The sequence below is a fragment of the Anomaloglossus baeobatrachus genome, chromosome 1 (genome assembly GCF_048569485.1).
Source record: "Anomaloglossus baeobatrachus isolate aAnoBae1 chromosome 1, aAnoBae1.hap1, whole genome shotgun sequence".
Lineage (NCBI taxonomy): Eukaryota > Metazoa > Chordata > Amphibia > Anura > Aromobatidae > Anomaloglossus > Anomaloglossus baeobatrachus.
The window spans coordinates 158,709,973-158,726,013 of NC_134353.1; the positions used below are offsets into that span (position 1 = coordinate 158,709,973).

A 16,041-nucleotide genomic window follows, 5' to 3' on the forward strand; every position below is an offset into this window, starting at 1 on the left:
ATGATGATGACCGTTACAAATTGCAATACTTAGGCCTTTGTTTCAGGTATACCCCCAGTGGTAAATTTTTTCGCCCATTCTTTGCAGAATGGACATTACAACGACAGGAGACCCACTCCTTTGCAATGGGAACAATGTTTTGAGGCCCTCATGCACGTCTCTATCCAGGGACAACGTGGAGCCTGACGCTGCCACCGACTGCCACACACGTGCTGTTTTTAAATGCAAGCACGGACGCAATAAGAACCTAACTGGTTTTTAGGAGCGACAATTACTGAGAAGTCTGACACTATCAGACACTGCTGACTGACGTGTATTATACACTAGACTTGTGCGTTATATAATAGTTTGTGCAAAACGCGCACCTGTACCCTGCCACCGACTGCCACACACGTGCTGTTTTTAAATGCAAGCACGGACGCAATAAGAACCTAACTGGTTTTTAGGAGCGACAATTACTGAGAAGTCTGACACTATCAGACACTGCTGACTGACGTGTATTATACACTAGACTTGTGCGTTATATAATAGTTTGTGCAAAACGCGCACCTGTACCCTGCCACCGACTGCCACACACGTGCTGTTTTTAAATGCAAGCACGGACGCAATAAGAACATAACTGGTTTTTAGGAGCGACAATTACTGAGAAGTCTGACACTATCAGACACTGCTGACTGACGTGTATTATACACTAGACTTGTGCGTTATATAATAGTTTGTGCAAAACGCGCACCTGTACCCTGCCACCGACTGCCACACACGTGCTGTTTTTAAATGCAAGCACGGACGCAATAAGAACATAACTGGTTTTTAGGAGCGACAATTACTGAGAAGTCTGACACTATCAGACACTGCTGACTGACGTGTATTATACACTAGACTTGTGCGTTATATAATAGTTTGTGCAAAACGCGCACCTGTACCCTGCCACCGACTGCCACACACGTGCTGTTTTTAAATGCAAGCACGGACGCAATAAGAACATAACTGGTTTTTAGGAGCGACAATTACTGAGAAGTCTGACACTATCAGACACTGCTGACTGACGTGTATTATACACTAGACTTGTGCGTTATATAATAGTTTGTGCAAAACGCGCACCTGTACCCTGCCACCGACTGCCACACACGTGCTGTTTTTAAATGCAAGCACGGACGCAATAAGAACATAACTGGTTTTTAGGAGCGACAATTACTGAGAAGTCTGACACTATCTGGACTGTTTTACACTGTGTACACCAGCCCCAGATATGATGAAGGCTGGTATACGGTCACCACTAGGAATGGCTATATATACCCTGCCTGCCTGCCTGTATACTGCTACAATAGTCCTGACAAGGACTCTTCTGGTCACTAGCCTGTATTCCGACCTGGCTATACCCTGCCTGTATATAGCAACAATAGTCCTGAGAAGGACTCTGCTACTGTACTCCGACCTGGCTATACCCTGCCTGCCTGTATACAACTAGAATAGTCCTGAGAAGGACTTCTGGTCACACTGTTTGCAGCCCTGCTCCGGAACTAACTATAAAGGGCCGCAAAGCTTTCCCTGAATCAGCGACACTCTCCCTACACTCACTGTCAGAATAGCTGTGAGCAGAGCACAGCGCGCCGGCCTATATAAAGGCTCGGTGACGCTGTGCAGGCCGGCCAATCACTGCAATTCCACAACTAACAGGGCTGTGGCATTGCAGTGGTCTGCCAGCCAATCCCTGCATGAGGGCTGGCTCTCAAAAGAGCGCCAACATGCAGAAATGAAGACCACGAGTAAAGCACGAGTATCGCGAGATTACTCGGTCCCCGCCGAGCAGCCCGAGTACAGTGATACTCGTGCGAGTACCGAGTAGTGACAAGCATGCTCGCTCATCACTATTTATAATGGCACAATAAGGGACCAAGATGGGACATTGAACAAGTTGTGGAACGAATTGTCTGAGATTGCATTATTTCCTATGGGAAATTTTTCTTTGCTAGACAAGTAACTTGGTTTACAAGCACAGTCCCAGAACGGATTGTTCTCATAAACCAAGGTCCCACTGTATTGTACTTTGTATTTAATCCTAGATTACGTTGCATACACTGAAGTCTATGTTGTACTTTGTACTTAATGGGTTTGTCCGGGCCTTTAACATTGATTGCCTATTCTTAAGATAGGTCATCAATGTCTGATTGGTGGTGGTGCGAAATCTGGCACCGCACAATAAACTGCTCCCGATACTGGCGGCGGGTAGACCTACTCATTGGCGAACCTCAACAGCACTGTCAAATTAATAGTGGCCATGGGTGGTTACTGCACATCAGCCCCTATTGATATGAATAGGGGGCAAATATCCAGTACCTAGCTGCATCCACTAAATAGTTGACCGAGTTGTGCAGCTCTGCAACTGAGTAGTTCTGGATGTTGCTGGACCAGGAATAGCTGATCGGCAGTGGTGTCAGATGTTGCACCTCCAACTAAGGATAGGCCATCAATGTTAAATTCCCAGACAAGTCCTTTAACCTTCAGATTACACTGTATGCAGTGCACCTCTATAGTGTACTTTGTACTAATGGTGTTTTCCAAGCTCAACAACAATTTCTGCAGTAACTTTATGAGACTGAGAAATCCTGACGGTGTACATCATGCACACTTTCAGGATTTTCTTCTATTTCCAGCTTGAGTGTTCAGTCACATGGCCACAAGAATGTGATTTATATGGTTCTGGGCAATTGCCAACTAGATTATCACAAACTTCTCTTATTAGAACATTGAGCGAAGCAGAAATGTTTGCTAGTTGGCACTCGAATGTCTACTCCAGCTGGTAATAATTTGTAATAGTGACAGTGTGCCTATTGCATGGTCAAAATTTAGCAATCTACAGTCACAATGAGTGACTGCAGAAATGTGTGCTTTCAGTGAGTCTCTTATTGCACGCACCCATGCAAGCCTATGGGTATGTGTGAAACATAGGACTGCACTCGAATGTCATCCAAGTGCAGTGCGGTATACACACAGACATGCAGCAGAGAAATAATAGCAGCTATACTCCCTACTGGTGTAAGTGCCATGCCAGCGATGTTGGAACCTGCTTTTCCAGGGCTTATGTGATATTGTTTTGTCATGTGAGCCTTTCAGACAATCATCAGCTGCTTCACTCTCCCCTACTTTGAACAAGCCAAATATATGAAGAACGTGAGAGTTGAACCACAGCACTTACTCCCTCCAAATGTTAGTTATGTTTGATGGAGGGGAAAATGAAGTGACTGCTGATTGGCTCATTGACATAATGCCATGTGAGCCTCAGGAGAACCAGTGGCAACATCGCTGGCATGGCGCTGGCATCAGAGATGAGTATAGCATTATCATTTTATAACAAAGTGATTGAGAAAGGGTCATCTGAGTGAACAACCCTTTTAAGAGTACCACCATCATGATTTATGCGCTTCACCCTTACATCAGTTTGTTCACTCTGCACCTAATGTAAACACTGCATCTTGCAATATCACACTATCGGGTATATATGGAGGAAACCTGGTGTCTCACCAATACACGGATAAGATGAAGAGTATTCCATGTCTTTATTAGATTGCCAGGTACAGGTCAACGCGTTTCGGAGGTCACAGCCCAGGACATCAAGCAATGACAAAGAAGCTATCCAAAATGCGTTAACCTGTACCTGGCAATCTAATAAAGACATTGAATAATCTTTATCTTATCCGTGTATTGGTGATAGCATGGCGAGACACCCGGTTTCCTCCATATACTGTATATTAGCCTGAATTCTTCGGGGTTGCAGCTATTCCACCTCTGTACTACGCGATTATAGGAGTATAGTATATTCGGCACCCCGGAACACTACAGAAAAGTGCGGTTGCTGTGTTTGTGGGTGTGATGACATGATTACCGTAAATACCTTCACCTTCAGATCCGGGTGGTTCCATTCCTCTTTAAGCCTCTTTATCTTAATTATAAGGACACCAGATCAGTTGTTATAAACAGGGCATACTTTACTTGGAAGACAACTTGGGAACATAGAACAGCAGGCAGCATATTTCACTTTATATTTATATCAAACAGAGGCATGCTCTTAAAGGTTTCCGGCAACGGCATTCTACTTGTGTACAGTGAACAGACGGAACAAATTAGGGGCACTTCCTTTTTCTTCCTGTGGGACTACACAGGTCAGTGGCTCTCACGCTCAAACAAATGTCCATGATTGCTTACAAAGGCTATTCTTTGAGCCAATAACCTATATCTGGAAGCTGAAACATCAGATCCTTTCTCTTACAAGGCCCCATTTCAAAACCGACTAACACTGGAGCCACTCCTGTTGAAGCCTGCTCTCAGAGAGGTTTCACACACTTGTTTCTGTTGCCATTAATGTTTATTTCAGTTCTTGCTCCCTTGTACTCTCCAAGAACTCCCTACTCTGCTCCTATCAGGTGCTCTTTCCACACTCCACACTGAGATCCTAACAGGAACTGTCACATTTTTATGCCCTGTAACTCCACTCACTACCCTGGCTGTCTAAGGCCGGCGTCACGTGGTACGATCTATCGTGCTATCGCACGAGCAATTGTACCCGCCCCCATCATTTGTGTGTCACGGGCAATTAGTTGCCCGTGGCGCACAAAATTGTTAACTCCCTGTCACACATACTTACCTCCCGGACGACGTCATTGTGGGCGGCGAACATCCTCTTCCTGAAGGGGGAGGGATGTTCGGCGTCACAGCGATATCACACAGCAGCCGCCCAATAGAAGTGGAGGGGCGTAGATGAGTGGGACGTAACATCCCGCCACCTCCTTCCTTCCGCATTGCCGGCGGGACGCAGGTAAGCTGTGTTCGTCGTTCCCGGGGTGTGACACGGAGCGATGTGTGCTGCCACGGGAACAACGAACAACCGGTGCACAGAAAGAGGAACGACGTTATGAAAATGAATGACGTGTCAACGAGCAACGATAAGGTGAGTATTTTTGCTTGTTCACAGTTGTTCGGAGGTGTCACACGGTACGATATCTTTAACGATGCAGGATGTGCGTCAAAGGATCCATGACCCCCACGACATATCGCCCGATATATCGTACCGTGTGATGCCGGTCTAGGTGTTAAAACTATAATTTCCATCTACAGACTCATACAGCTCTCAGGGGCATCCAAACCTACCAAAAGGAAAGGATTGACCTCTTGTGGCCAGTGGCAGTGCTGCAACATAACAGATAAAACAATACTACAGGGAGATTGATGTCTTCATGGGAAATATGACAGCCCATCCATCTCTTTACAATGTCTATCATCAGTATTAAGAAAAAACATAAGAAAAAGGATGTCAGATCTGAATATCGCTATTTTTTTCTGGCATTATATGTAAAGTGACTGTAAATAATAAAGATGTAGAATTTGCAGGTTGACATGAAACATGCTTTTATTTTATTTTATTTTATTCCCGTGGCTCACCTGAGTATTCTGCTTTTTGCATTCAGATCCAGAGATATGTAGCTTTTTATTGAGTGTAAATTTTTGTGGCCTATGCCAATGGGGCGTGGCTCACCTAACTCTTTGGGGGCATGTCTTTAGGCTGCCCTGCAAAATTAGTTTGTGTGTCACGTCCATTTGATAAAGGCAATAAAAATTATATCTAAAAACAAAGACCTGTATCTCTGGAACTGTATTCTGGATTTTAAAAAGGGAAAAGGCATATTACTCAGGAAAAATGTCTAGATAATAAGAGTAAAAACTTGTTTCTTTGGACAGATCTTATTTATGCAAAACCATAAACATTGCCCCTTTTAAAATTAGCTGAGATTTTGGAGTAAAAAAAAGTGTGAATCCTACTTGGGTCTTATACAGTATCACTCTCTACAAAACCCGTCAGGGCCTAATACAGAGTCACTCACTCTGATCCCCTGAACTTAGTGTCTAGCACCTCATAAACCCATAGCCTTTACTTTTCCTCCTGGTGATAACGACTCCCACAGGCCTTGGTATGGTTTTCTTCTAGCCCAGTCATATTAAACAAGGCCTCAGAATTTGCTGCTAAAGAGGCTCATTAGACAGGTCAAACCAAATTATCCACCTACAAAACTGTATTTTCAGGACTGTAAACCTGTATAATGTACAGAATCACCATTAGCTGCCTTCTATTAAGTCCTGAGGCTTGTTATCTTAGGATCCTGTGTATTGAGATTCCCACCATTACACAGAATGAAAGGCCATTTATGCCAATTGATTTCGCTACAAGCTCTATCGATATATCTTTGAGATATAGAATGTCAGAGGCCATTTCATTTGAGTAGGAGTCAAAGCTCACTGATCCAACCAAACTTTCTTCTCACACGTCTTTATGACATTTCAGAAGATAGCTATGGGGAAATGTATATGATAACCTGTCAAAACACAGGAGACTGATTCCTCCAGAAGGGTGTCCGGTGTGTATATACCTGTGTACTGCTCGTACTGGGGTTAATAATTGATGCACCTCTTCTCCATAACAAAGAGATAATAAATAGGGATGATAGAATACTTTGATTATTCGGCTTTGCGAATATTTTCCGAATACCTCGTCGCTATTCGACTATTCGCAAATATTCGATGCGCAATGTAAGTCTATGGGAAACCCGAATAACAACTATTCGGAACTATTCGGGCTTCCCATAGACTTACATTGCGCATCGAATAGTCGAATATCGGCGAGATATTCGGAAAATATTCGCGAAGCCGAATAATCAAAGTATTCGATCATCCCTAATAATAAACTGTTGCCATATCATGCACATAACATCCGATACCGAACCATGTAAGTTTCCCAATTTTTACTAGCAACTGTAATAAAAGGAGGAGAAAATAACAGTGGCCCATGTGCGACATTGCTGACAATCTAGTGATTTTGTATCTAATTATTGGGTAAAATGAAAGACTTCAATAAGTGTTCAGTCAGACACATGGCTTGTCCCTGATCTATTTATTTTAAATTCCATCTAATCCACTGTTTTATCAGATTAGGACACAATCTCATGGCAGAGGGTAAATTCTGCAGCTTAGAAAGAATTTTACAGTACACTGATTAACCAGTCATGTGCATCAGTGTTTTCTGTGCTGGGCTCATGGCAGCACAAGACCAGATCTATACCTATTGGAAATGTTTTATAGATGATCGAATCATGCCAAAATGCATGTAGGTCAAATAACACATATTAACTGATTTTACAGAGAAATTTGATTAACAGCGAAGGTTTTTTTTGCAATATTCCTTATTATATTCTAGGGCCATAATAGACCCTAGAGAACAATAGTGTCAGATGTAAAAACAACAAAAATATTCACCTCACTGCTCACCTGCCTCACTGGCCCCACTGCCTGCTGTCCAGTCCTCCATAATTACTGTATTTTTCAGATTATAAAACACACTTTTCCTCCCAAAACTTTGGGAGGAAAATGAGGGGTGCATCCTAAAATCCAAATGTAGCTTACCGGGAGGTGGAGAGTGAGCTGGCTGGCTGGGTGGCTGTGGGGAGTAGAGCATTGTGGTGGATGTCCCAGGTGCTCTGGCTTCAAATAATGGTGCCTGGAGTCGGCACATGCGCAAATAGAGCTCTTGGCTCAAGATCTCATCTGCACACGCGCGACCTCCGGGTGCAATTTCTTTGAAGTCCACCCTACCGACAGAGCATTTGGGACACTCGTTGTTCCACTCTGCTCCGAACAGTCAACACAGCCTGACTGCTGCCAGTACAGACCCCACCCCTGCCATCACAGCTCCCACCACTGTCAGCACAGACTCCACCGCTGCCATCACAACCCCCACCACTGCTATCACAGCCCCCACTGCTGCCAGCACAGCCCCCACTACTGCCACCACAGCCCCCACCATTGCCAGCACAGAGCCCACCACTGCCAGCACAGACCTTACCACAGCGCCTACAGCATCGCCCTACTCCAGCACCGCCCCTGCCTCCTGTGTTCCCGCTTCACCACCGCTGCCACCCCCCCTCCAGTAAGACACAACCGGAATATAAGACGAACCCCATTTTTTTTAAAAAAATTCCACTCTACATTTGGGGTGCGTGTTATAATTCGGTGCGCCTTATAAAACGAAAAATATGGTATTCTTTTCCTTTTCCCTAGTTGTGCACATCACAAATTTTGTGCCTTTTGCCATTTTCATCCTAGTTTAAAACATCTTCACCAAAATGGGTTAAACTCGGAAGGAGACAGGGTGGGACAGGGCATTAATACACCCAACCCTCAAATTCATCAAAAATCCCAGCATTTCTTACGTCAGAGTTAATTCAGTTAGAAATTCACCAGAAATGTGTTTCCAGTCTTTGGACACAAAATAGGACACAAATAGTATAGACATTACAGCACTGGATCACAGCTGATTCTTTTATTCAGGTAGAATATTTCCTTGCCTGTTTTAAGAACATGTTTTACCTCAAAGAGAGAATCATTTGGGATCCGGTGCTTTAATGTCTGAATACTTTTTCATTTCCTCCCCAGGAGATGTGGTATGGTCCAGACCATGCTCTTATACAGCCAGACACATCTATTACACAGTGCAAAGCAGGGGCACATATATTGACTATCTCAGCACATGGACATTTTTTTTAAAACACATCCAAATGTAGAACTTATTATTCCAATATTAAAATGAACTTAAACCCCTTGAAGGGTATGGTGACAAATAAATCTAATTGCTTGTTTAAAGTTAGAAGGAGTACTCAGGACAATTGCCCTCACCAATCGAACACTACAAAATTATGGCTACAACGTACATATGTAGCATTCCCTAACATGACACATTTCCCATAATACAGCAAAACATCCTGCAGGAAAGGGTAACATGTATAATGACTTTTGCTAGGTGTCCATTTACGGTTCTCTGTATTCCGATATTTTTCTACAACATGGTGTAGTTAGTGCGTTGTCTTTTAGTACCTTGTTTCACCTGGATAAGACAATAGGGGTGTTGTTTTAGACTTATGGTTTTGACCCCTTTTTAAGAAGAAAAAAAGAAGAATTAGAAACAGATGTAAGATTCTTGATGATCAGAAATAAAGCAATTAATTTTCTCAAATTTTGGATTTTTGGAGGGGGGTTGCTCTATCACCGGTTCCCGGTATCTTTTTTCCATAACCCTCTTGAACATATCATTCCCAGCTCGAGTCAAATCCTTCTCACTGCGCCAACCTCACCAGCTCACATTCCCTGGTACGTCTGATATGAAGCTGTGTTTTCTTGTTCCTCTTTCATTCTATAGCACGTCCTATTTCTCTTACCTTATTATTACTTCATTAGTGTAGACATAACACACGCTAATAACTAAAAACATATTTGATTGCATTTCATTCCAGCATCTTTCCTCTTTTAATATAAAATCCATATGATTTAGTTAATTGCGGCGCGTATCCTCTGTCTGAGCTTTATTGCAGCATCAATACATCCGGTTTCATTTTAGAATGCACACTTTGGAGTTAATGAACTCTCTTTAACAAGTCTTCTGTATGTTTTGTGGGGTGATATACGACTTTGTTTTATATTATGTCACATTTCAGATATATCTTTGGTTCTAATTTGGACTTTTGGGGATTGTACAAAATATCTGCCTGTCACTTTCTTCATTATGTTATTAAACTTCCTAGGAAATGGCGCACACTTATTTATGCTGTAGTAATGCAAGACGTCAAAGAATAGGAAGACATACATTAGGACGGATTGCCGGATGTACGGCGTAAATAGTGAGGAAACAGCGGTCGGGCGACACTTTATGATCTCTGGGGTCTATGTATCAACAGAATTTGTCATGGTTCAGAAAATGTTTCAGTTTTATCAGTGTGTTTTAGGTATCAATTGTTAGTTTTCATGAATAATATTCCATTGCGTGTTCGTCAAAAGGAAATATATATCTGATAGCACACACTATACCTATTCTATCTCAAGAGTTTTGCTTCAATGCTGTTGCATGGTATGGGGATGAGAAAGAAGAATTTAATTTAATTTCTAATGGCAGGCATAGACAATTATTGGGTGCAGACTAGAGATGAGCGAGTACCGTAATATTCGTAATCGCTATACTCATAACGAGTACTTTGTAATATTTGTGTATTCGTTCTGAATAGTGAGTACAATGCAAGTCAATGGGAAATGCGAGTAATTTTCTGCTGGACCTAAAAAAGAAGTCTGGGGGCCTGAGGAAAAGGCTGAAAGAAGACTGGACTGTGGCATTACTGTGAATGGTTAAGAAGCCCAGCAAGTTTAGTGGCTGCAAATCTGGGCAGGACATAGAAATATCGCGAGGCGAGCACACAAAAACTCTCTATGTAGCGATTAACCTAATACCATACTATCCGTGTGAGTAGCGAATAGTAACGATTACACTTGCTCATCACTAGTGCAGACCAGTCAATATCTAATTAATATCGGACCACTGCATTTCACCAATTCTAACAATGAATACCTTCATATTCTATAGGAAGCTGGGCTTAGCTTTACTGTATAATATATACATTATTTAAACAGCACCTGTCCTTTTCTATAATAAATTATTTTTGTTTTACCCAATATAAACGCTGCTGTTCTGCTGAAACTGTCATTGTTTATTTCTTTGTTTCTATGCATCTCACATCCCAAGATATGGCTAATTCTTCCTATGTATAAATCTACTATTTTGCCATCTAAGCTTGGTCCTCAAGAAGACTCACATAGAAATCCGAGGACCACACCAACTTGGCTAAAAAGACTAGATTAATATGTAGGGAAGCCAGGTCTCAGAAGTGGAGGACCAAAAAAAAGACATAGTGTCAGATTCAGGAGGACAGCGACATTTACATAAAAATATACATATAAGGCAACTGACAGGTCCTCCTTAAGTCAAAGAGATGTTTACCAATGATCTACTAAGCTGGAAAGGTGAATCATTGAGAATGTCTTTAAGAATGATCAAGAATGATCACATCTCTGTGTTGCCCATTTATAAAATAACTATTATCTAGTATGGTAGACGGATCCTTAGTGTAAACAGAAATGGGACAAAAATGTTGCTGATTTGTAAGTGAAATTGACAAGGAATTACAGTAACAGTGTATGATTTTAACAAATGTCATTAGCATGAGACAAGAAGAGGCAAAGAGAATGCCAAAAAATGGGCATCAGCAAAAATAGAAGTTTATTAGAAAAATATGACCTGGACTAACACACGAAAACATTAAAAATCCAAACAAAGAAAGTAAGACCACCCGAAAAACCAGAGACAAACACCGCAAGTAATATGAGCAGGCATACACAGTAATGTGTGCCGCTCGGCTTTGCTTGTCCTGCTGCAGGGCTGTGTGGCGCTCTGCAATTGTTGGCGCTTGCAATTGCATTCTTGCATCCTTTATACATACTGCAAACGGGGAGGGGGTTAATGTGCATGCTTTGCTTCCTCACTTGTCGTCGCCCATTTAAGGTCTTACTATTGCTGTATCAGTTCTAATGTGCCTGCATAGTACTTAGTGCCAGGTCCTTTAGCTAGCGCCTTATTCATGGATGTTTGCGCTATTGTGTTTTCGATTACTTACTTGTACAATGGTGTATACACATAGTATCTTGCAGCACTGGATCCACCGGCATGGCTACTCAGCTCCTCCAATCTGTACTCTTTCAGCACAGGTGGTGAGCTTAACGTTATCAGATCTTGCACGTATTGAGCTTGATAATGGCCTTTACACATACACCCTTGCCCTTGAGAAAGCCACTTTGTGGCGATATGCATGGGGCTGCACCCCATCCTCTTTGGTCATTGCTATTGATTTGTACCCCGCTTTCCACCCCCTCTCCCTCTTCTTACTGGGGGGAGATTACGATCTTTCAGCATTGCAGCCTTGTTATTTTTCTGTTAGATCATCCTTTATTGGGATTTTTGGTGAGTGTGTGGGACCACTTTTCTTTCACCCTATTTGCATGCTATGTCTCGCACATCTACAGCATTCCAATGTGACTTTCTTTATTTGGTATGTATCATGACTGGGCTTTATATATGTTTCTAATATTCGCAGTTTAAGTACCGTATTTTTTGGATTATAAGACGTACTTTTCCTTCCAAAAATTTGGGAGGAAAATGAGGGGTGCGTCATAAAATCCAAATATAGCTTTACCTGGGGGTCCTGTCTGTGCAGTGATTGGGCGGCCGGGTGCCTGTAGCTGCGTGAAGTGGTCGGGTACCTGTGCTTGCATGCGGGTGGCAGCCGGGTACCTGTGGCTGCGTGCCGGCGGCAGCCGGGTGCTTGTGTGCGGGTGGCAGCCGGGTGCCGGCTTCCTCTCTGTGCAGGTGGGCGGGCAGCCTGCTGGCTGCCACTCTATGCGTGCGGGCAGCTGTGCAGCAGGTTACCCAGTGTGTCCGTGTCTGTTTCAAATGATGGCATCAGGAGTGGGCGCGTGCACAGATGAGCTCTTGGATGAGAGCTCCATCTGTGCACGTGCCGCTCCGGGAGTCAGCGCGTGCGCAGATGGAGCCCTTGGTGCCTGCTGCACCACTCACCCGCCGCTGCTGCTGCCGCCACTACTGACCCGCCGCCCCTGCCACCACGGACGCCGCCGCACCTGCCACCACGGGCGCCACCGCACCTGCCACCATGGACCCCACCGCACCTGCCACCATGGACCCCGCAGCACCTGCCATCAGGGACCCCACCGCACCTGCCACCACGGACCCCGGCGCACCTGCCACCACAGACACCGCCGCCACTGACCCGCAGCACCGGCCAGCACAACCTCTGCCTCCTGTGACCCCGCTTCACCACCACTGCTGCCCCCCTCCGGTAAGACAACACCGGAGTATAAGACGGACCCATTTTAATTTTTTTTCCTTTTCTTATGTCTAAATTTGGGGTGCATCTTATAATCCGGTGCGTCTTATAAAGCGAAAAATACGGTACTTGGACATATACTCACCCAACTGCTGGTTTTCTATGACATTCACACGCATGTTATTTATATTGCTGCTCATTTTCAATACCTTGTTGCATGTGATATGTCCCTCTATTTGATTGCTGTGTATGCCTGCTCATATTATATGCAGTGATTTTCTCTGGTTTACCTTATTTATATTTGAGAGTGTCGGATGGTCTCACTTTCATTGTATGGTAAATATTTTTAATGTTCTGTGTGTCCAGAGCATATTCACTATTCATATTTGTATTTTTGGTGATCCCTGATTTTTGGCACTCTCTTCGCATCTTCCTGTCTCACAATTGTTTATAGTGACAGTGCGATCCCATTTAAGGGAATTGATGCCCTCCGCCCCTACTCCGCTTGCAAATGCAAATGTCATCAGCATGTTACACTATGTACATACAGGATATGATAAGGAAATGGGGAAATAAACATTAGCAATTAATGTTACTGATGGTACTGTGGAATAAATGACAGATCCACCGCAAATAATAGGTACAAATAATTATAGTATAAAAAAGGACAGTCACAGGCCTTAATGTTCCCTATTTTTAAAATATCATTGCTGGACTTGGAAGCACAGAAATTGACCATGAGACCCAGGGCAGTGGCACCGTGGGAATTAATTTTTATATTTTAGACTATCAGCTTTTGGAATCTGAAGCAGCATATTTGCAATGAAATTCATGACAAAACCCATGCATTCCATAAAAAAGTCATACAATATGAGGCCCCCTTAACATGTTTGTGCTTCCAGTATGTGTAGTGTCCATTTTCACAACTATTTGAGACACATTCACACACATACTAGTTAAAATATGTCCTGATTATGGCACCTCCATGTTTTCACTGGGACTATGTGTCCGTGTGAGCCACACATGAGTCTGTATTATCCACATGGAAACATGTTCATTTATAGCATCAGCATGGATGACAGGTGCCAGTAAAAATCTATGGGTCTATGAAAAACACAGCACAAGGATGACATCTGTGTGACATCCATATGTGGTCCGTGTGACATGGACCAGAATGCATTTAAGAAATTAAAGATTTTTATATGTTAAACATGTGAAAAGATGATAGATAGAGAGAGAAATATAGATGATAGATAAAAATATTTTACAACTATTAGCCAAATAATTAAAAAGTTATTAAAAAAAAATGACCTGTGCTCGACCAATTTTTTGTAACAAGCAAAGGTAAAGCAGACAGCTTGGGGCTGATATCATCAATCTGGGAAGGTCCATAGTTATTGGGCCCTTCCCAGCCTAAAAATACCAGTCCGCAGCCACACTAATTACCATAGAGCTTCACAGACTAATTATATCACCCCGCGGCTGTATGCTTTACCTTTGCTGCTTATCAAAAATGTTGTTTATTTCAATTCAATTTTTTTATTTGGTTAACAGCTATAAAATCTATGTATGTATGTATCTATCTTATCTACTATCTTTGCACATCTTTAACTCATAAAGTATTAATTTCAGTGTCATGCATTCTTGTCCGGTATGTGTCACATGGATATCACACAGATGACACATACGTACACACAGATGGCCAAATGGATGGTCAAAGCGGAACGTGCCACACGTGCATTTTTTGTAAACAGATGTGTTAAGGGGGCCTAAGGCAGATTGGTTTATAAATTTATGGTTACATTTGCTGCACAATTATCTATTAATATTCTACATATATACCCTGTGGATCCAGTTTTAGTCTTCAATAACTCTTCTATTTTGTGGCTTCAATTATAAAAACTCCCAACTTTTTTTAATTAGGTTTCACACCCATTTATTCTATTTATTTTTTTGCTAAATATTGTAAATAACTGTGTTAACCCTTGCGCACCCAAAGACTTTATGCTCTATCCACTGTATGGGTGGACCAGGCACTGGGCATGGCTACCGCCTCTATTGACACAGAGGATCTGACCCTGTTCCCGACGTATTGGGTATCCGGCACACCACAATTGCACATACAGGCAGTCTTATCAATAGGGTCAAATAGGGTATTTGAGCATCATCCTCTTAGAAACACATAGTAAAGGCAAGTGAATTGATCCAAAGTAATCTCCAAATAAGAGTACTGTATGCTGGACCTTTGGGGATCATCATTGTGATACAGCCTGGTTCTGCTTGAGAACCTTGTGACTTTCTCCATACTTTTTCAAAGAGTTTGGTGAATTCTACTTGTATAGACTCAAAATATTCATGGTTAAGTTTCCATTCTTTTGAAACTAATCTAAAAACTACAATTAAATCTTGCATGATTGCCAGAGTTAGAGAAGCATAGTTTAAACTCCTGTCTGAATACCATAGACAGAGACAAGACTAGTCCGGCAGGCCCCCGCCTGGTCAGCCTCTCCCTGCACCACTCTAGTTGACTGTCAAGTCTCTCCAATGTGTGGACATTGGATCTTGAAGCTCTGTCTTCCCTAAAATTCCAGAGATTGCAGAGAAAAACATACCTGGCTGCAATCGTGCAATCCCGCTCTGACTCATTGTGCCAGTGGAGTGAGTAGCATGAATCAGTTGTCACCTTTAAATGTCCTTCTGGACTAGGAAGAACCCCAGGAGAAACGGGTGCATAAGTCCCTGTATTGGAAATCAGTAGGGGTTATAGCAGTAGAACAACACTTATCTACTAATTATGATATGTGGTAACTTGTTTAGGATGGAATACCTCTTAACTCAGGTATAGTAAATTATAGTCAATTTGTTAGACCAATTTAATCTCCCATTTTGAGGTTGGTATAAAGCTGCAATTTTTTACATACAAATAACATGCTGACTTTTTCTAGTAATGGGTGAATAGCGCATTGGCAAGTTAATGTGCTGTGGGGAAGCTAATAAGAAAAGTGTAATAATTTCCCAGAATCTAAGATAACATGTTTACTCTTTATCTGAGGCATTTCATTTCAATTGCAATTTATTTTTCAAGAAAGATAATAAAACCCCGAGTATGCACAGACGACACGCAGTACACTTGTTTGTGGACTAGCTGCACATGTACGGCTTGTCAGGCAGATTGCTTACCTTTGATGCAGGTTGTTTCCACCGACGGTTTACACAGTCAAGGAAATTAAATCATCACTTTGATTCTAAATAAAGAAAACACAGAAGACATCTTAGC

The 16,041-nt window shown here is 42.5% G+C and overlaps 1 protein-coding gene across 16 annotated transcripts in view; it reads right to left on the reverse strand.

Moving 5' to 3' along the window:
- Window positions 1-16,041, reverse strand: part of TENM3 (teneurin transmembrane protein 3) — a 1,857,795-nt gene that overhangs the window by 1,494,058 nt on the left and 347,696 nt on the right. For all 16 annotated transcript variants that reach the window (XM_075347175.1, XM_075347169.1, XM_075347170.1 and 13 more), the window contains exon 2: window positions 15,945-16,009. The gene's annotated coding sequence lies outside the window, so the exon portion shown is untranslated. The remainder of the gene's footprint in view (window positions 1-15,944; window positions 16,010-16,041) is intronic.